The 22,421-nt window shown below is 30.3% G+C and overlaps 1 protein-coding gene across 2 annotated transcripts in view; it reads right to left on the bottom strand.

The window, feature by feature from the left end:
* LOC147063825 (uncharacterized) overlaps nt 1–22,421 on the bottom strand; it is a 457,860-nt gene that overhangs the window by 225,847 nt on the left and 209,592 nt on the right. For both annotated transcript variants that reach the window (XM_085958983.1, XM_085958984.1), the window contains exon 4: nt 15,206–15,268. The gene's annotated coding sequence lies outside the window, so the exon portion shown is untranslated. The remainder of the gene's footprint in view (nt 1–15,205; nt 15,269–22,421) is intronic.

Here is a 22,421-nt window from a genome sequence, read left to right as displayed (position 1 = left end):
AATGAATCTATTTATAAAAAAAAATACGAAATATACCTACTGTCAAGCTTTTGACAAAGTAATTTACATTTAGTAATGAAAAACGTTGTTGTGTGGGTGCTTTTTTCTAGCACTGAAATAATATGTGATTATAGCATAACACAACTGTGAATCGTTGTTACCTTATCAACGATACCACTGTAGAATAACTCTAGTATAAAATACCTACCTAAATCTATCACTCAACACTGCTGCTCAGTTATGACAAAATAATTTCATTATTAAATATTATTAACTAAGGTAAATACATCATCGTCATAGATGTGGACTTATATATTGATAGTTTAGTGCACAGATATTGTATGTACAGTTTTTGTCGAAATTGAGTTAACATACACAAAATTTTCGTCTGCATCATATCTTTATGAATGCTGTAAAAATATTGTACGTCCAAATAAGATATTTTAGAAGATACTGTCAAATCATTCAAATATACAATATGTCCATTTCTCATGCATCTCAAATTTTAAACTACGATTTTCTCAAAACATATTAAACTGGACATACAATATCTGTGCACTAAACCAACGATATATTATTTGGTCATTGCATCGAAGAGGAATAACTATTATACACAAATCGGAATTTATCACGACACACATATCGTGACAATATATTGGCATATAAGAACCGATTACGAAAAATCGGTTGATGAAAAATTCTGATTAATAGCATCATTAAAAAAACTACTCACATTAGCAACATAACTGTTAAATGGTCGAAATAAAAGTATTTTTCTTTTACAGTTTGTTAGATAAATATGGCTTATAAAATATTTATTAATTATTTAATAAAACATATTTTTATTCAAAAATTAGTTCACAAGATTCAAGATCGTAGCATTCTTTATTGATAACACCAACATAGTCGTCAATATTAACGAAATTTGATAAAAACTTCGGAAGTATTGTTATTGGTTATTTTCGTCGTGATCAGGTATGGTTTAAGTAGCTAAATTCTTTTAACACATTGGCCGTAATCCGGTGGCTGCAGGATTGAGACTCGACGGCACCAATATTCTTTCAATTTTTTTAAGGTGTTTCAAAATTATTTATAAGTACTTGATATAATTGTGCATTAATTTCACAAGTATTTTTTTTATGGCACAGGTACATAATTCTTAAATATAATATGATTAATCTTTGTATTACTATTCTAATTTAAAATTAAATTACTTCCAACTACATTAAACTTTGTATAAATTCCAATTCAAAACTAATTCAACCTGTCAAGCTTTCGACAAAGGATATTAACCGACCTCGTATGTTATTGCATTAAAAATGCAACCATGAAAACTGATATCGTTTTTAAATAATAATATTATAGTATTTTAGAGGTAACTCTATATCAAAAAAAAGGCCGTGACGTATTTTCTCCCTTTAGCTATAATTTATCAAACAGGTCACGAAATAATTCCTAAGATATGATATCGTCTTGCTACTGGCACACAACAATGTGCCTTCACAGCTTGAATCCTACATACGAGTTTACAATTCTCACAATGTAATAACATGTTATCATTTACTTCGAGAAATAAACTTAATGACGTATGCTGCCGCATTGGGTGTAATTTTTGTCATTGGCGTAGGTGGATATTTAATACCACTATTAATAAAATAATATATATTACAATTTTTTAATTGTATATTAACAGTAATTATTTTTTTTTAAGTCACAATCATTTTATTCAAAAATATAAAATACACATAAGATATACTTCATTCGAAAGAAAGAATATTAAACAAATGGGTTGTTTGAGTAGATCAAATGGAAATGGGCTGGACACATAGCTCGAAGAAGGGACAATTGTTGGAAAAATTTAGTCATCCGGTGGTATCGAAGAGGTAAAAAACGTCAGCAAGGTGGACCTAGAGGCCGCTGGATCGATGAAATGATAAAGTTCTGCGGAAGTACGTGGCAAAGCAATGCACCGAGAGAAGTGAAATCAGCATAGAGAGGCCTTCATCCAGCAGTGGATAGATTCAGGCTGATGATGATGAGACATTGAAATACGCATAAAAATGATTCCACAGTTTTGAGGGGATTTTGATACATTATAAGTTTTATTATTACAATCACTGCTGAACTTTTAATTACCTTTTAATTACCACATTTAAATAACACGTTAATTATATCTAATGGCCAACGACTCTAAACGCGCCAGTCACGGTGTTAGCACTTAATGAGTTATAAATAGAGTATACTGAGCTACTTTGACCTTTGTATTAAAATTATTAAAGTTATTTGGTCTAAAGCTCAACTGCCGTGCATTTCAAAAATGAAGAGAAACCCCTTTCTTCTTACTTACTCGTTTAATTTTTATTATGGTGTAAAAATATATGAAAATTGGCTATACATGTTATAACAGTGTATATACATAATTTTAACTACTGTAAACAATGTTTTTCAAAAAATTACAACGCCCGGCGAACGTTCACTGGATTCGTGCCATTATGCTCTACCAAGCTTTACCATCTAGTTATATATTTGTCTGAGGTGTTTTCATATTATTTATTTTCAATAATGAATGAAACATTCTCAAATTTTGTAATTTATACATTGAATCACAAAATAGTTTATTATATTACAATGTATGTAATCGAATCTGTCAGCAATGAAATTACAGCATGAGAAAAATATTGCGACGTCATTACAATAAAATTATATGTCTGCCATCGTAATTTATATTTGTATGAACATATAACAATTATTTAGTGCCTACTTTAGCCAAATAAGAAAGATTTTTTAAGTTTATAAACAATTTTAATATATTCAGTATGTTATTATGAAAATTTTCGGTTCGCTGAATTATTTGGTGACGCTACTGGCAAAAAGGTTTGTATTTGAAATCAATTTGAACTACAGCCTTGACTTCTTCATTTCATTTTTTTACAGGCACGAATGCATTTTTATTTTGTGCAGAGGTTATCAAATAGTTCCTAGACGAAATTACCTTGTATTCGTTTTTCAATAACCTATTTAAAGTGCCTACTTATTTACCGTAACATTCGTAGAACAGCAATCGCGCCAAAATGGGTGCAGCAGTTTGTTCGTTGAAAATTTCTTTAAATTTATTGAGTATCAGATAACATTGTTTCATTGGTATCGTATTATAATATTCATTTTAAATTACTTTTTTTCATTAATGCAGTATGCATTCCGGATAAACACTGGACATATCGTATCATAATATATATCCATTTTTTTTACTGCTAACATTTTTTAACAAAATTAATAGTTGTCCATTTGTTTAACGTAACATATATTGGAAATAAGAATAAGAACGAAAGAAAGAACACATTACTACCTACATTTTAGATCTAAATTCACGTTGTTATATAAAAAAATGCCATTTAGTCATGACAACATTAATTTTATTATAAGAACTGCAGATAATTGCCGATTGTTTCTGCTAGTAATACTTACCTATATCTATCGCTCGACTATCGTTCAACACTACCAGCCTACTATGTCAGATAATATAATATAATTATTAATATTTACCTTAAAAGAAAGATATGTGTAAATACGTCATCGTCATAGATGAGGACTTATAAGTACCTACAAGATAAAGTAGTGGCCTTATTGTGTACTTATGAATTTATCTGGATACATAATATACATTACTGGAAACCAACCAGGAGAAATCGATTCGTGAAAAAATCAGATCGTAGGCACCACCATTAAAATTTTATTTTTAGTTGTGTAAGGAGGTGAGCAAGTTTGGAGTAGGTACATCTAACAAAACAATATATATTCAGGATATGGCACTGCAATGTGAATTACGATGGTAGTGTTGGTTATTGATTATCTGTGAATACAATGCGGTAACCTGTTCGCAATAAATTAATGAATTTTTTTTATTGCATATTTCGTTCAAATTATTACCATTTATTTCAATATGCAGTAGGTTACCACGTGTTAAAAATTGTGTCTTGTTAGAGCCCACATGAAGTAAAAATAATGTTAATTGTACAAAATGAGTACCAATGCCGATATTACTGATTTGGTTAACCGTAATTGGTTTATGTTTATGTAGGTTCAAAATTAACATACCTCTCTACTATTTTTTATGATACAGTACTAGAATGTACTGAATTAACGCATAGTATGACATGCAATGCATGACTAATAGACGGATCAGTAACATTACAATTAATAGTACTCACTTGGACAGTGAAAGGAGCGGGTTCGTTTTCCACCTGCTCCAATCGTTTTTGAATTTTTAAAATATATATCCTTTTTATAAGTATCTATCTGAATATATTTTAATATTTTAATTAATACTGTTATCAATAATCTGATAGTTTTCGACATATTTTATAAAGTGCATGTACATTTTTACATACTACTTAGGGCCACTGCCCACGGCGACGAATGGCCGAAGCGACGCGACGCAATTGATCATAAACGGCCGGTCGAAGGGTTAAGCGCATATCCCAACCTGTGGTAATTTATCAATATTATTCAAAATAATTTATAATATACATTTTACGCAAATTCTAATACGCATTAAATATGGACATTATTACTTCAAGTGAAATTATATATTAAGTATACTTATCTTTGTTCTATAATAGTGAAACAATTCAAAATACCTGGTTCTAAGATAATGGCGTTTCAAACATTTTTTTTAAGTAAATGTGTTTATTCCGTATTTAGATCGTAATACAAAATGAAATTTTACAGTTTAACAAATAAATTATCTCACACATTCCCGTTTATAATTAAATTGATGATTAACCTCAGAAAGGGTTATTCGATTTTTTTACCCGTTGAAGAGATTTTTGATATTTTATTTTATATTGAATTATAAAGAGAAGACCTTTCTACATTGAATACCATTATTAACTCACATCCTTGAAATTTTGAGTTGCTTCTCTATTATTTATAGAACTAGGGTACCATTATGTGTATTTTACTATAACAATATTTGTTATAAAGTAAATAACAAAATATGAATAAATTTAATTGAACATGTACATAATAATATATTAAATCGTATAATTAAATTTATTTAATATGTCTACCTACAAAACTTTGTATTTACCAATTTACCATTACTATTAAATTTATGCGAATGAGTATGTTAAATTATTGCGTCCTTCACCTCTGTGCTAAAGTTAAAGGTGAGAGCATTAACACAAAATCTTTGTCTTAAAAAATATGTTTTCTTATAGGCCCTTAAACCTTTACGCATACCACATTAATCTTTTAAATCAACTCGTGCCTATTGAAAATTGCTTTATTCGCTATCAAAAAGACGTAACTACGAATACGAATAACATAATAATATAATAATGAGAGATATTTAAAAATACTTATATTTAATGGTTTTTGTTCAGGGCTAGATTATATCAATGAATATCATAATTTTATAATGTCTACGTACAAAATGAATGCATAATTACACGCGTTAAGATCTCATTTGACTCAGGGGCAGATTTTTATCGGTTTACGAAAACACGTAGATTACATTACCACCTACAATATTTATTTTTTCATTTTTAATAATAACTAACTAACGCCTCGATCAATATTGATTAACTGTAATTACTTTCACTAGACCTTTTATATTTCAGAAAATATCTTTTTCACACCTTGAAAACAAAACATTTTATAAAAATCACGAGCAATAAATAGCAAGGATACATAATTGAAATTGACCTAATATACAGTTTTTTTATTACATTCGTGATGATTTTCAATCTCACAAAAAGCACGAAAATAAATTCACAGACATTATACTTGCCTAAGAAATATTTAAAATTATGAAATTATTTTTTTATCGATCTATTATTATTACTGTGCCTAAATAATATTGTAAGTAGGTATGTAAGTATAAGTTTTAATTGAATTGGTCCCTTCGTAAAATAATTATTGTTTTTAAACCTAAGGTCAATTATAACTTATATTATTTAATAATAAATAACCATATTTACATATTTGATAAATTATTTTATCATTTTTTTTATATACCTATAACCTTTTATTTCGTGATGTGCCTACATTATTATAGGATGTAATATAAAATTATTTTCCAACGACAGAAGGTCAAACAAAATAAAACAATTGATTGTCTACTTATAACAATTGCATTAGTATTGGTGTAATGAATTTATTATAAATTGATTTAATCGTATGCTTGCTTATTAAAAAAAAACTCCCTACTGGATACCATCAAAGCCTATAATCAGAGTGTATTCACCAAAGCCTAAATACTTCTCGTGAATTATTTCATTTATAATAATTGATTGGCATACTTAATCAATAAATTAATACCCATACTTATATTATTTATAATTATAAGATATTAATTTTACGATTTGGAAGGCCAGTAAAATAAATTAATTAGTCGATACATTGCCTCAAGTGAATACCCTTTTCTTCACATTATAAAGCTTTTTAGTTTGATTAATTTTGAAATAATATTTTAATTTCATTTAACCATTTATTATTATTTTTTTTATATTTAAAAAAAATGATATTTTTCATTATCAGAGTTTCAACCTTTAATTTCATTCTGAAAATCGTGAAAGGAAATTTCAATGGTGAATTTGATGAAACTAATTATAATAACTCGATCATTATTATGTTGTTATTCAATACCAAAAAAACAAAAAAAATGTTTGATTCTTTATTAAGTACTTATAGAAATTGAAATACCTCAGAAACATTTATCTATTCGGAAAAAAAAAATTGAAAAAAAGTTGGACGAGTGTAATTAAAACTCACATCTTTTACTTTCCAGGTGAGTACTCTAGTGTTTAAGATGTAGAACTATTTATGATTCGTGCGAATTATAATAATAATGATAACTCAGTTACGAATAACTAAGTTATGTCATTTTTACATTAATTGATTCAACGCCGTCTGAGGTTTCAGCCTTCATAGTTCAATACAACTCATCCAGGGGCTCTGGATTAGATTCCCAGTGGGGCGACCATCTATTTATATAGTTTACTCAAAACCTGGGTGATTATATTTTAATCGTTTCACATCTACTACTAAACAACGGTTTCACTACAATACTGTCATTGAGTCTGGTGCATCACATGTATTTTTAATTCTATCATTATTTCAATGGTACTAAAGATAGTAAATTTTTTTTCTTATCTCAAAATTAATAATTTTGCACTTAACAAGAGAAAATTACCTTTTATTACTTTTCTTTTTCTTTCATCTTTATAATAATACTTCATGTCATGTTTAAGCGTCGAAAAAAATACATTTGTAATAAGTAGTAATATAACTTTGATTTGTTTATGTTTTTGTAACAGATCAACTTAAAATTTCTTTCTATTGCAGTTTTATACGATCACTATAAAAATAGGGAAAATTTTGGCAAGTTAATTTGTAAATAACGTGCATACCTACTTAATTATTTACATTTTGTAATCATTCATTGGTAAATTTGCATTGTATGACCAACATAATTCTTCCATAATACAAGACAGTATCCGAGTATCTATTGACTATGATAAAAACATTATACAGACAACTTACAGTAGACCGTAATTTCAAATTATCGTTACACATTGCTAGCCACAATGCATTTTTTTTTAAATTGAAACCAACTAAAGATAATGTAATATGTATGGATTGTCTTCAATGAAAACGGAAGTTTGTTTGTAATCAACCGGTCGGCCTTCAATTTAAAAATTAAATCGTTAATACACGTAAATTAGATAGTAATTAATAGGTGGAATGAAACCACGGTAAGTCTTTAACACTGCAATATTTCAAGTGTTTTATAGCTGCACGTCATTTAGCGCCATTAATTATACAGTTTCATAGTTTTTGTGTAACTTTGTTGCTAACAAATTTGATCTAGTTTACAACCTTCAATAAATAAAATAAGCCATAATAAATTTTACATACATATAGCGCGAGCGGTATAAAAAAATAATATAATATGTTAATAATAAATATAGGTAGTTTTGCTAGTATCTTGTTTATAATTTATGGATTTAACACGTTCCCGGAAAAATGTATAACATGTTATGTATCATATTAATAGAGTTACTAGCAGAAACACCTTTTGACGAGAAAGATATGGAATATGGGTTTTCAAATTTATCTCCCAAAAGTTCATTTGGTCCAGATGGCTTGCCACCTTATGTGGTTAAGGGCTGTTACGAACATATATCCTTTCCGCTTAAACATATATTTAATTTAATCATAGCATCCAGCACTTTTCCTGATGCATGGAAAATAACCCGCCTAAGGCCGCTTCATAAAAAGGGATCTAGATCAGAGATCTCTAACTATAGGCCAATAGCAGTTCTTTCGGCTCCATGTAAATTATTTGAATCGATATTACATATAAACATCAACCGTCAAATAGACTCTCGCCTCTCCGATTCGCAGCATGGTTTTCGACTTAGGCGGTCCACAGTAACAAATCTTATAGTGTATAATAATTTTATTTCAAATTCTATGGATAAGTCAATTCAAGTTGATTCTGTGTACACAGATATTTCCAAGGCATTTGATCGTGTTGATCACGATATTTTATTACAAAAGCTTTGTACATTTGGCGCGTCATATAGTATAATATGTTTTTTTGCTTCTTATTTGAAAAATCGCCGTCAATTTGTTGATTACCATGGGAATGAATCGCGGATTTTTAGAACAAACTCTGGTGTTCCTCAAGGTTCAAATCTTGGCCCAATTTTGTTTTTAATATTTTTTGATGATATTGTCAAAGTTATAACCAATTCTTCTTGTTTGCTATTCGCAGATGATCTTAAACTTTTTCGAACTATTGAAACCCCATTATGCTGTGCGATGTTGCAGTCTGACCTAGATGCTATCTCGCAATGGTCTATCTTAAATAAACTTGAATTCGCTACCTCCAAATGTAATATTATTTCATTCAATCGTTCAAGGCACACCTTATTGTTCCCATACACATTGTCTGGTATAATATTGAGTAGGGTAACGGAGATAAAAGATTTGGGAGTATTGTATGATACAAAGTTCACTTTCAATCAGCATATTCTTAACATCAGTACTAGATCTAGCAAAATGCTTGGTTTTGTTATGAGGGTTTCAAAATCATTCGAAAACGTCCGAGTGCTACGTACATTATACGTATCATTTGTGTTGAGTATTCTTGAATATGCCAGCATTATTTGGAGTCCTAATAGGTTCATGCACACAATTAAGCTGGATCGAGTCCACAATAGATTTCTTAGATTTCTCTACTTAAGAACATACGGGTTCTTTCCTTATGATAATGACAATAAAATGAATTTCCCGACTCGTTTTCTTCTGGGTATGCTATCAATGCAATCCCTGTCTACCCGAAGAGTGATTGTTCTTTTAAAGCATTTCTTTTTACTTCTTCGTGGGTTCATTTACAATCCGCATATACTGGCAAATATTAATTTTCATGTTCCCACCAATATCACTCGCAGCTCCACGGTCTTCAAGATACCTCGTCGCAGGACAGATGTTATGTTTCATGATGCTGTGTATCGTGCAATTAGCTTATTTGATGGCACCATAAAGGTTGATTTGTTTTTTATTAATTATATAATGTTTGTAGACGTTTTAAATAGGATAAATTTATAATTGTATATATTATCATATTTCTTTAATATTTACACATGCTGTCTTTTCCACTTTCTTGTCATATTAGTTGTTATTTGTAATTAAGATATTTTTATATATTTGTATGTATTATGTATTATGGCGCATTGGCCAAAAGCTGTAATGCCGTAATACTCTTTTTTATAAATAAATAAATAAATAAATAAATAAATAAATAAACACCAGAAAACGTAGGCTCTTTTGAAATTCAAACACATGCTGATATTGTAAATTGTAAGTCTTTAGGACACTTCTTAATGAACGACAGAGGCTGGGAATTAGAGTTTCTTGAAAATGGAGTTAGTGGTAATTGATACTAATTTTCCGAAAAATTTAACAATAGGTAAGTAAACAATATAACATAAATTGAATATAAAGATATTAGTATAGCAAAGTATGTTTTCGCCACCCCATATAACAAAAAATGACTTTATAGAGAGAAAGCAGAACAATGCCTAGCACTGTGATTGAAGTTTACAGTTTCGTGTCACGACCTGAATGTAGTGAACCTTGGTTTGGAGTTGTAGTCTGTATAGCCAGCGTTGAAATGCTGGCGCCAAAAGCTACATCGATGTAGGAGCATAAGTTTCCTCCACCTCGCTTTCTGATAAGTAGGGCTTGGCAAGACGTGATGTGCTGCGGACGCCAGAAAAATATTACAATCTACCTTGCCTGTTCTTCAAACTACTCTAATTGTAGTATTCTGAAAGGTACTATATACGGTGGTGATACGGTATGCTAGCATGACCTGGCACATGAAGACTAGAGTGCGACAGAAATTCTTACAGGCTTTGCATTGTATCCATATCGTGCTTCAACTTAGTGTCGGACATGGTTAAAGAAAAAGATTTTAAATAAAGTTAAATCTCAATCACGTATGACAGTAGGTACATACACCTACTCTGTGTTTGCATTCATGCACCTGAAGGAACACAATATTTCTTTGTTATCTCTTGGCAAAACTGCAACGAGTTTAATAGATCGACGAATGGATAAGGAAGAATACACAATGGTAACCCAAAAATCGAAGACAATATCAACCAACCGTAAAAATATTTATATGAAAATATATAATTTTATTATCATGACTCCCAGCAGTATATAAATACGACTTGCCCTATGATATTACTTAGTTAGTATTGCTCTATATTAATTTGTGGCATGATATGTAAGAGAGCATTATCTTTAAATAATTATTGCATAATTTTACACTTCATAATATTTTAAGTGTCTATTGAAATTATAAAGCATTTTTCGACTTGAGGTTTCAAAAAAAAATTGGCACACAGTTTTAAATTAGACGTATAATTAAAATTAAAAAATACTCTAATCCAATAAAAGAAATCAATTATTACCGTTTTAAATTCAATTAATAATCTGCTGAGCAATAACTAACGCAACAGTATCATTAAAAATGATATCATTTAATAATTGATATTAAATAATAAATGTCAATTAAATATATCTAACAATTATAAAGTATTTATATTGTCACAGATGTATTATTATGACGATATATAAAATAAAATTATTGGTCTAATAGTCTGACAATTTAATTATTTTGATCATGTCAATCAAAAAATAATTAGAAATTGATATCTTTATTTTAAAAACAAACTGCCGTTTAGTGTATAGTTCTGTAAAATGTGTCATGGAAAATAATTTTTAAGTTCATTCTCTCGTTGAAGAAATTAATAACCTAATTATATTAAATGTAGATATCTAATGATAGTGATTTGTACTAGACTTACGTCGTATAAAATGTTTAACCTTTATCGTATTGGAAGGATAGATTGTATCTTATGAGACGATGAGAGAAGACTTTCAAATAATTTCGACTTGCCCATATAGAATTAGTGCTTCTTAATGTATCTCTTCATGAAATTAGTATTTTTTAAATGAATAAATGCAATAAGTGAAATTTGAAAATATAGGTAGTAAACTTTTACTTTTATAATTAATATTTTTATGTTATATTATAATTGCGTAATTATTATTATTTAAATAATACCCAATGATTATTTTTTTATAGATGTATGCCAATTTATTATAATTTGGGTTCACAGTGGAGGTATTTTATGTTAAATATGCAATTACTCCTAGGTATATCTAGGATAAAGAATATATTTACATTGAAAAAATGTTAAATAATAAACCCAATTCAATAATTTAACAAATATATTATTAATTGCAATTTATTTATATTATTATTTTAACATAAGATACTTTTGTACTGTACGAATTAATAAAATTAATGTGACTACGTCTTTTCTGCCCGTTTGTTAGGCTAAAAGTCCTACTGGACCAATATTATTGAAACTAGTACAGTAGTTTATAGGGAAGTTTCCATACAAACTTGTTAAAAAAAACTATCTTTTTTTTATGATGATGCTATCAATCTTTAGATTTTGTATCCAGAAAAATGTACAAATATTGGTTGTCGTTGTTTTTTTTTTTAAATAATCGATTTTGAACATTCGATTATCAAATCGCTATTCGATATTCGAAATAAGTGCTCAATTTCAATGTCTCAATTCTCAATGTCATTTTGACATTTCATTTTGATTTCCATTGTAATGCACGTATATATTAATAATTTAGTTACTAAGACCACCTCCTTAGCAACCAATAGTCTTTTACTTTTTACGGATTTTTCTGGAATTTCGGGAAGTTAGTTAAAAATCGATTGCAAGATTTGTACTGGACAAACAACCACCGGACGAACAAGAATACAAGCCAATAAAAACGTTGTAATAATAATTACAAGATAAAAAGAACTTTTTATATACCACGTTTACCATTTTCTGTTGAATCATATAAACTTAACAATTCTATGTATTAATAAATACTTTTTTTGTACTTGATAGAAATACTGAATAAATATAGATCACTGAAATGTTAATTTGACATTTCATTTTGATTTCCATAGTAACGCACGTATATATTAATAATTTAGTTGCTAGGACCACCTCCTTAGCAACCAATAATAGTATTTTACTTTTTACGAATTGTTTCCGAAATAACTTTCCATACAAAACAGAATTAACTGAAAATGAATTCAATTCTGCTTAAAGATGGCTAAAAGTATTAAAAGAATGCATTGGCATCGTGTTCTGATATATTCTAAAAGTTTCAAATGTCTAGTTAGTCGGGAAGTTAGTTAAAAATCTTCAGTCGTCCAATACAAATCTTGGACAAACAATAAAAAAAATTATACTGGACAAATAAGAATACGAGCTAATGAAAACGTCGTAATATACTAAAACACACCCTAGCAAGGCCAAGGTACTTTAGCTCGATAATAATAACACTATGGAATACGTAGTAGGTATATTTTCAGATATATTTCCGTATGAAAGCAGGTTATGATATTTTTTATACAATATTCTCTCAAAACAAAACTTTGCCATCGTCAACTGATCATGGTTTTTTTAATGTCGTTGAAATATTGAAAGTTTATTCCGAACAGAAAAAGAGGAAATAAAAAAAAGTTGACAACATATTATTATTATTGTATTCGAGCTTCAGAGTTAAGACAATTATTAAATTCTTCACACATTAAGAAACTTCAGTAATGTTTTAATATCATAGAGGGAATTCCCATTGCGTTGTGCAGTGGTATTTTATAACAATGCTGGGATGGGCAAGCCGATTTATTTTGATGATTGGCCTCTGGCAAAACCTTCTCCGGAGTTTTCATACTCACTATAATTATTATCGGCACAAAATTAGGCGAGTACAATATAATAATATGATCTTTCCATGAAAATTTGCACTTTGTACCCGCATAATTTTATGCTATTGGCTATATAACAGTGCACTTAGCATTTATACGACCATTTTTATGATACGTAATATTTTTTTTATTTTTATTGAACACGTTTGTGTATTCTATAAAAGTTAATACATATATGTATAGATAGGCGAATTGGTGGTCGAAGAAAGTAAAATGTATAGTCTAAATTTACTTTAAAATAATTAACATATTATATACGTACGTGTGTATTAATTAATAGTTCAATAATTATTTACGACAAATTTGAATTTAGAACTGGCCGGCCTACAAGGATTTCGTCATGTGTTTTCTTCCTAGCTAATCTACCTCTTCATATCATTATTTGGTAATTTTTCAGCTTTCACAAGTATTTACGTAAGGTTTACTTAGAAGAGTGTGTTATCATAATTTCCATATCATTTACTTGGAAGATTTTCATTTTTTTAAAGTTGGTGTAGAAAGTATGGATTCAAAAAATGTATAAGTAATTTAATTAAATGCAAATGAAAATAACTGATCGAAAAATACCCTATACTAACAATCAAAACCTTATTTTTGCAAAAAACATTACAAAAAATAGCGTTTAGTTATAAGTTTTTATAAATTTGTATTTATTCCACAATATATGAATATAATTAACTATTTTTTTTATTCAACAAATAATTCACAAGATTTAAGAATGTAATATTCTAAGTATTGACCATACATCATTTTGAACACACTTCAGAAAAAAATGTATTATAACTTATAACCAATAGAAAAAATATTTTTGAAAAAAGGAAGACACCCCGCAGGAATAGAACCTGCATCTATTGGATATCGCGTCCACCGCGCATAGACCACTATGCTAAAACTGTAATACAAATTACGACAAACTTTAACTATTGGCTCTTATAATAACTCTCTGAAGCGCTTCCTATATTGAGCCACGATTAGTTATCGACTTTTGTATTTTTGCATTAAAAGTCTTTCAGTGCTAAAGACGTGATAGGCGCGTAACGATTCGCTGGTCATTTGATATAATTAGCATGATATTTAATTGTGGTAATTAATTAGGATGGCCGAGCGGTTACAGCGTTGACTTAGGTAAGATAAAATGTCGTAGGTCCCGGGTTGGAATACCGGGCCTGGAAAATTAGTCGTAGTAGACATATAATAGTCTTTCATTGTATTTTTGAACAAATGGGTAACATCTATTTTTCGTAATAAATATTATGGTGAAAAATATGGTTCGTTATTTCCAATAATATTACATTAAATATTTTTCACATACTTACGGTTATCCATTTTTCATATGATTTATACATCTTTCATAATAATTAAAATAGTTACACATTCTAATAGAATTTATATGAAATTAATATATTTAGCAAAATAAATAGCAACCTAAATATGTATATAGATAAATGCTATTGCCATAATACACCAAGTTTAATGTAAAATTACCAATAATTTTAATATTTCAGTTAAATTATTTTAATCAAACTAAATTATTTGCTCATTAATATCCAATTATGTCTATTTAGTATTCAAATAAAATTTTGCTTTTAACTTACCCTAACCAATATCTCAAAATGATATATTTAACTGCATAATATGAATAATTTAGTCATTTAAAATGGGTACAGTATTTCATTATGAAAGACAGAGTAATACTTCACATTATGTGTATTTTCCCTATGAAATATGAACATATGAGCGAATGATTAATTCCCCTAAGCCGTTTGTATACAAAACACCAACTACCTTAGTGTGAAACTGGGTAAGTTTATAATAGTGTCTATTGTTTCTTACCTTTCATTGTTCTACAAGTGAAATTGCAGTGGATAGTTTCCTTCCGTGTTTGCCAGCTCTTATCTGAAACAAGTAATAAGTACATTAAGAACAGTGTGTAACTTTGTATTATGAAATTGTATATATGTCAGATATAAGGATGATTTCTCAATACAAATCCATAAATGAACATCTTAAAAGAGCAATTGTTTGGTGTACTATACTAGTATAATACTACACAGATACAAATAAGTCAGACACATTTGAAATGTGGTACTGAGTGTAAATACTAAATGCTTTAAGCTTTCAGTAGATGGCCAAATAGATAAACGATTTAATTGTAAACAAACTCCAAATGTGAAGTAGAATATTCCTGGTTTATCCATGCAAGACTCCTGAATAGTAACCTGAAAAAACTCGGCGGCTCTCGTGGTGCAGTGCATAAGGCGCTGGCTTTCCTCCCGAGAGTTCTGGGTTTGATTCCCGGTGAGGACACATTATTCATGTGATATTCTCAAAGCCTGGGTTTTTGTCAGTATTTAAAATTACTAACAATCACCTTGTACAAAAATGCAAAGACATGGTTATTAATAATTCTAAATAAAAAACCTGGAAAAACTCGTGGTGTTTAGGTGGATTAAAAAAATGATAACAATTAGCTCCCTCTAGATTGGTGGACTAGTAACTTTGAGAGAAAGATCCTGAGGTAGATATACGGACCCATGAATGATGGTGGGGAGTGGAGAATTAGGTACAACATGGAACTATACCGCTTATATCAAGATACAAAACTCTCCATCTTCATAAAACTCCAGAGGCTAAACTGGGCACGGATAACGAAAAAGATCCTCGAAGGAAACCCAGGGGGGAAAAGGCTAGCTGAAAAGCCACGCACACAATGGGGTAATAACATTACAAAAGATGCCAACCAGCTGCTAAAAATCAGAAATTGGAAAATACGTGCGTAGAACCGTTCCGGCTGGAGAACGGCGGTGGAGGAGGCCAGGGCTCGACTTGAGCTGTAGCGCCATCAAAGAAGAAGATGATTGGTGAATGAGAAAATACAATGTAGACTAATGAAAAAATAAAGTATTTTATCCTAAAGTGACCACATTTCTACAGGTTAAACTACTATAATTGCAAAAAAATATTTAAAGTAAGTATATATTAGTTCAAATTTGTCGACATTGGCAAACAAAAAGTTTTATTATTATGAATAGATTTATTAATATGATCCTTATAACGTAATATTTGATCTGACTCATGTCGTTATAATTGAATGCTGATACTGAGTATTGCAAATAGACTCGTTAATATAAAGCAAAACTTTTCCTGTAGTTCATTGATCCAAGCATTGATAAATTGTCCTTTTCTCACGTACGTTAAGTGATTTCAACGCTTAACCATTCAAATATTTATATCCTAGCGAGCATTTGGACATTACAGAATTGCTGCATGCATAATTTAGTAGTTGATACAATATGTTTGCGACGATTGAATACAATGGAGAATTATTTATTGCAGGGAAAAGGCGATGCCAAATAATCTTTATATCATATCAGGAATAATAAATAAAAGGTCTTTGATCATGTTAACTTATCAAAAAAAATTGATTTTTTCCACACATTGTATAATATATTTATTGTAATGTTCACTTCATGTGCAATTGTAACACAACTGTAATTACAACAATTTTGTGATTGTATTAAATTTGTCCTCTTTATATTATATACTTATTACCTATCTCATGTTCCATTGATTCCCAATCTATAAAATATCTTTCCTTCAAAATCTACCGATTTCTTAAGTTTAGCTTCCAAAGATAGTCGTTAAAGAATATAGTCAGGTATTGAGTGTTAAAGATATACACGAAAAAAGTTACAAAGACAATTACGAAGTTGATGAAGTTGAAGTTCCAGCGCTCGAAATGGAACGAAACGCACCGGAACGCAGCTACTGTTCGTGAAATCTCCCAAATTATTGCTCCAAAAAATATATATATTGCATCTACATATTATAATATATCGCAGCCCAAATCGTGAATTATAAAAAAGTGCTAAAATTAATTTGTTTGATGTGTGTTTTAAATGCATACAAAAAATTGTCGGAATCAGAGTAAAAAACAATATTTATGAGGTGACGTAAACCTCATTTTTGTCTGCAGTGACGACAGCTTTATGCCTAAATCCTGTATCACATAAGTTTACATATAGGATACCAATGGATCCCTGGAAAACTTGGATTGAGTTCCATTGGTGTTGAAACTTATATTGAAATGCGTAGATCTACAAATAAGTAGAGTACAGTAAGTGATGGGGGCGACTTGTAACTACGTCAAAGATAATTTAATGTATTTTAAACCACAATAATACTGAAACAGGTAATTCAAATATTTATGTAAATAAAATTAAAAATCGATTATTTTTTCATATTAGGTATACAATAATAGTAATAATAAAAGCGATGGAAAAGATCGCCGGATCACCGTCGCCAACAGGTGCTATTTTGGTCTCCGAAGGCTTCTAAAGAACATGGTACTCTCAAGGAAAACCAAAACAATTCTTTATAAAACTCTCCGGCATCCAGTATTAACGTATGGATCAGAATGCTGGATACTCAGTAAAAAGGATGAAGGAAATATGGATATCTTTGAGAGAAAAGTTTTGAGGAGAATCTTTGGGGCTATTCAAGAAAGTGGCATTTGAAGGTCAAGGTATAATAAGAAGCTTTAGACACTTTTTGGGGGCGAAAAGATTACCTGGCATAATATTATAATATGAAGATTGCGCTGGATCGATCACATATATAGAATACCGGAGGATATACCATTGATGAGTGAAGTGGACTGGAGTGAGTTGCTCGAGATTTGTGATGTGAATGAGGCGGTACAATGTTTTTACAATATTGTGTATAATATTTTTGATCAATGTTTTTCGAGGAAGTCACCATGTCGTGGTGGAAGGCGATACCCGAGGTGGTTTTCTCGGGAGATTATTGGGGACATTAAGGTCAAGCATAACTATCATACAGCATGGAAGGCTGGGCATGATCAGACTGACTATATCATGCTTAGCATCTATCGTTCGAAAGTGAGACAAGCTGTTCGACGGGCCTATCGAACATATATGGAAACGGTAGGAGATTCCATTCGCGAAAATCCTAAATTGTTTTGGAATTACGTAAAATCGTTAAGAAGAGATGGTGGATTTACTGATAGGATGAGTTGGAAGGGCAAAGAGGTGACCGGACATGGAGTGGCAGAAGCATTTGCTGGTCATTTCAAGTCTGTCTACGCAAGTAGTATTCCAAATCTGGATGTTGCCTCAACGTCAGGAAAACCGTCATGTGGTGCCCAATCCGTCAATATTTTTTCAATTAATGAGGGCGATGTACTTCCGTTTATTAAAAAACTAAAGAATACTCGCTCTTTGGGACCTGATTATGTTCCTACATTTTTTTTAAAGGGTTGTATTGACTTCGTCAAAGGCCCGCTTTCATATATATTTAATCTCGCAATGGAGACAGGTATCTTCCCGGAAACGTGGAAGATGTCGAAGGTTACTCCAATCCATAAGAGTGGTACAGAGTCATCAGTGGAGAATTACAGGCCGGTAGCTGTTCTCTCTGCATCAGCAAAAGTTCTTGAGATGATCATGCACAACATGATTTCTCCAAAAATTGAGTCATTTATAATAAATGAACAGCATGGATTTAGAGCAGGCCGATCAACGGAAACTAACCTGATGGTATTTACTGATTATGTATCATCGGCACTGGATAGAGGCCACCAGGTTGACTGTTTTTACAATGATTTCTCGAAAGCATTTGACAAGGTCGATCATGACATCCTGATGGAAAAACTCCAACTTATTGGATTGTCGGATCGATTTTTGAAGCTCTTCGGGAGTTATTTTAGGAACCGTCAACAATACGTATCGTACGGCCTTTATCAGTCACAGACCTTTTACACATTTTCTGGTGTCCCCCAGGGCTCAACTTAGGGCCGTTGCTGTTCACGATTTTTATAAATGACATAGCATTGGTAATAAAAAATGCTATGTTTTTGTTGTTTGCTGATGACTTGAAACTCTTTTTGGAAGTTGTCACCTTGGACGATTGTCGTCAGCTCCAACTTGATATAGATAATGTATTAAATTGGGGCAGGCGTAACAAACTAGAATTCAATATTGATAAATGCAATCTTTTATCGTTTACCAGAGCCTCAAAAGTGTTGTTTTTCCAATACTCGATGCATGGCAGAGTTCTGTCACGAATATCATCTGTAAGAGATCTTGGCATTACGTTTGAGAGTAAACTGACATTTATTAGCCATATAGTTGCCATTTGTAACAAAGCGCTTAAAATGTTGGGCTTCGTCATGCGTACTTCCCGGGTCTTTTCAGATGTTACGGTATTAAAACTTTTATTTAATTCTTTAGTTCGAAGCAGACTTGAGAGTGGGTCTATTGTTTGGGCACCGCACCAGTTGAAGTATGGCCTTATGGTGGAGAGGGTACAGAAAAAATTCTTGAGACTCCTTTACTTGAGGTTGTATGGATACTATCCGTGGCTTTATCCAACTAACTTTCTCTTAGGCATGCTTACATACTGCAGTCTGCAATTTAGAAGAAATCTTTATTTAGCTACGTATTTTTTTCGACTTATACAAGGTATAAATGAGAACTCTGCCATTCTGGGCAGTGTTGACCTGTGTGTCCCTGATAACTATCTTAGAAATAGAGACCATCAGTTGTTTATTCTCCTGGCGGGATATCTACGCAATACCTAATGGCAAGAAAAGACCTGGACGGCCAAAATTGCAAAGACTGGACTGCATCACAAGAGATATAGATAAGAATGATCGGTCAAAGCAACTGGAGTGTGTCGGCGCTGAATCGTTCTGATTGGAGGAAGTTTTTAAAGGAGGCCCTCACACCAACGACCCAAAACACTCACCAAGTGTTTTAGTGCCATAAATGATGGTAGTTGAAAAATACTTAGATATCTTATGGCTAGGTAATCAACACATGTACCAAAATAATAAAATTGTAATTCAAGAAGTTTTTATATACAAACATTGCACTTTTATTAGGTAACCACCATTATTAACCTCAAAAAAAACGTATACCAAGAGAAAATAAAAATAAACTACAGTCAATAACTTAATATAATATTTGATTAGAGATATTATTTAATATATTATTTTAAATCTGTGTGATTATGTTGCTTTTATTTAATTCATACGAAATAAACTTCTAGTGTTAGTATTAATATAATCAAGTGTTATGTAATATTAATATTAAAGTGATATAATTGTACTCTATAAACTAACAGGACAGCAAAATATTACGATATGAATCAGTTTTTGTTATTTTTATTGAAACCAAAAATCGTGACTCATTAATTTCATATTTTCATTTTCCGTAAACCACGTCTGTTAGTTGCATTATAGGTATTTTTTTAATATTTACGACAGATAACAAATACAACAAAGTAACATTTCTGTTGGATATTAACGAAATTGTATGTTATGAATCGAATAAATATACAATTTAATATTAAAATCACTTGATAATATCTGAATAGTGTAAGTAGTAATTTATTAACATGTAAAGCTTCCTATATCTATGCCAATTTATTTGCTTCTGCAATAAATTCATTTGTAGCTCATTTGAATAAATTGAAATTAACATATGTTTATTTTGAATAGCGGGCCTAGGCAGTACTACAAACACGTGATTTATGACCAGTCAACTCAACTTAAATTCAAAATGTTGTGACAGTTTATCGACGTTGCAATTGCTTGATATATTAATTATTTACCAGTCAATTCATTTAATAATAATTCGAGTGGTAAGACGAGTTTATATAAAATCGATTAACACAACTAATTAATTGCTAAGCAGGTGGTATTTTGGAGAATTATAGTGTTTTATATATTAAATTTATTTGATCAAATACGAGATTTCTGACGTATAAAAGATATTGTCAATTTTGAAGAAACTAAATATTTAACCTGTAATAACCAATAACATTGTTCAACCAAATCGCTTCGGATGTTGATATATTCCATCTACGTGAGGATGAGTATAGGTGGACGTTATTTTATAAATTCTTAAAATAGGGTCTGCTTAACTCATCTGGTGTACTTCCTTGTACCTATATACATAATATTTTTTTGTATTTACACATGTATACTGTAGAATAACTTAATACTGATCTATCTCTTTTGTTATGTACATAATACTGTTTTAATAATATTTCTTTGTTTCTACATGTCATGTTGTGAACGTCTTAAATTTATAATTTGTAATGTCCACAATATCTAAAATCAATAAATTGGATTGAATTGAAAATATTAAAAAAGTACGAAATAGTTCGGTAGCATAGTGTAAAAAAGATGCATGTTAAGGTAAACACTTAGAAAACAAAATAGTTAGTTGAATTAGAAAAAAATCATACAATAGTAACATTATCGAGCAAGAGGCTTACGTGTAGATAATCAAGCTATAGTAGGTACTGAATAAAATTCATCTAATGGGATCCGATAAATCCCATAATATCAAAAGCTCCAAAATGCCACCCAATATTTATTATGACATACATAATATAAGAAATGTGAACAGTAGCATAATATATGGAAGGGCATCAGTTGATCAGTGTTATTGGAATACGTTTGAAAATTTTACCGTAAAGTTTATATACGATTATTTTTGTATTGTAAAATTATACAAAGCCACGTTCAAGCTTAACACTGTACTTGCATATTAAATCAGCGGTGTAACATTGACTGTATAATAAATAATTAAAATAGGACGACCAATTAATGGCTCAGATTGCTTTACAAAACGTCAAAAACTATGCGATAGCCAAGTCCTTCAAAATTTAGTTTTTGTAAAAGTATTTTTAGGGTAAATATAATAATAAAATATTTTTTCGTGATATTGTAAAAGTACAATAAAACATATTATAAAATTGAGTATTTTGGATACGTGATAGAAAGTATTAGGAATGTTTGAAGTTGTCATTTGGTAATATTATTATTATTCTATTAAATTAATGAGATTTTATAATTCAGTAGTCTATATTAAACATACATAACTTGAAAATACCTTAGATATTAATATATAACAAGTAGAAAAAAATGTTTAAAAAATACGATCCGGCGGGACTCGAACCGGCACTCTCTGGTTGCATTCTAATGTGCTTTAACAATTGAACTACGTGTGTCCTATTT

The sequence above is a fragment of the Rhyacophila brunnea genome, unplaced genomic scaffold (assembly GCF_057557595.1).
Source record: "Rhyacophila brunnea isolate RB1 unplaced genomic scaffold, BYU_Rbru_1.0 scaffold_8, whole genome shotgun sequence".
Classification (NCBI taxonomy): domain Eukaryota; kingdom Metazoa; phylum Arthropoda; class Insecta; order Trichoptera; family Rhyacophilidae; genus Rhyacophila; species Rhyacophila brunnea.
This window is presented reverse-complemented; position numbering and strand designations above follow the sequence as displayed.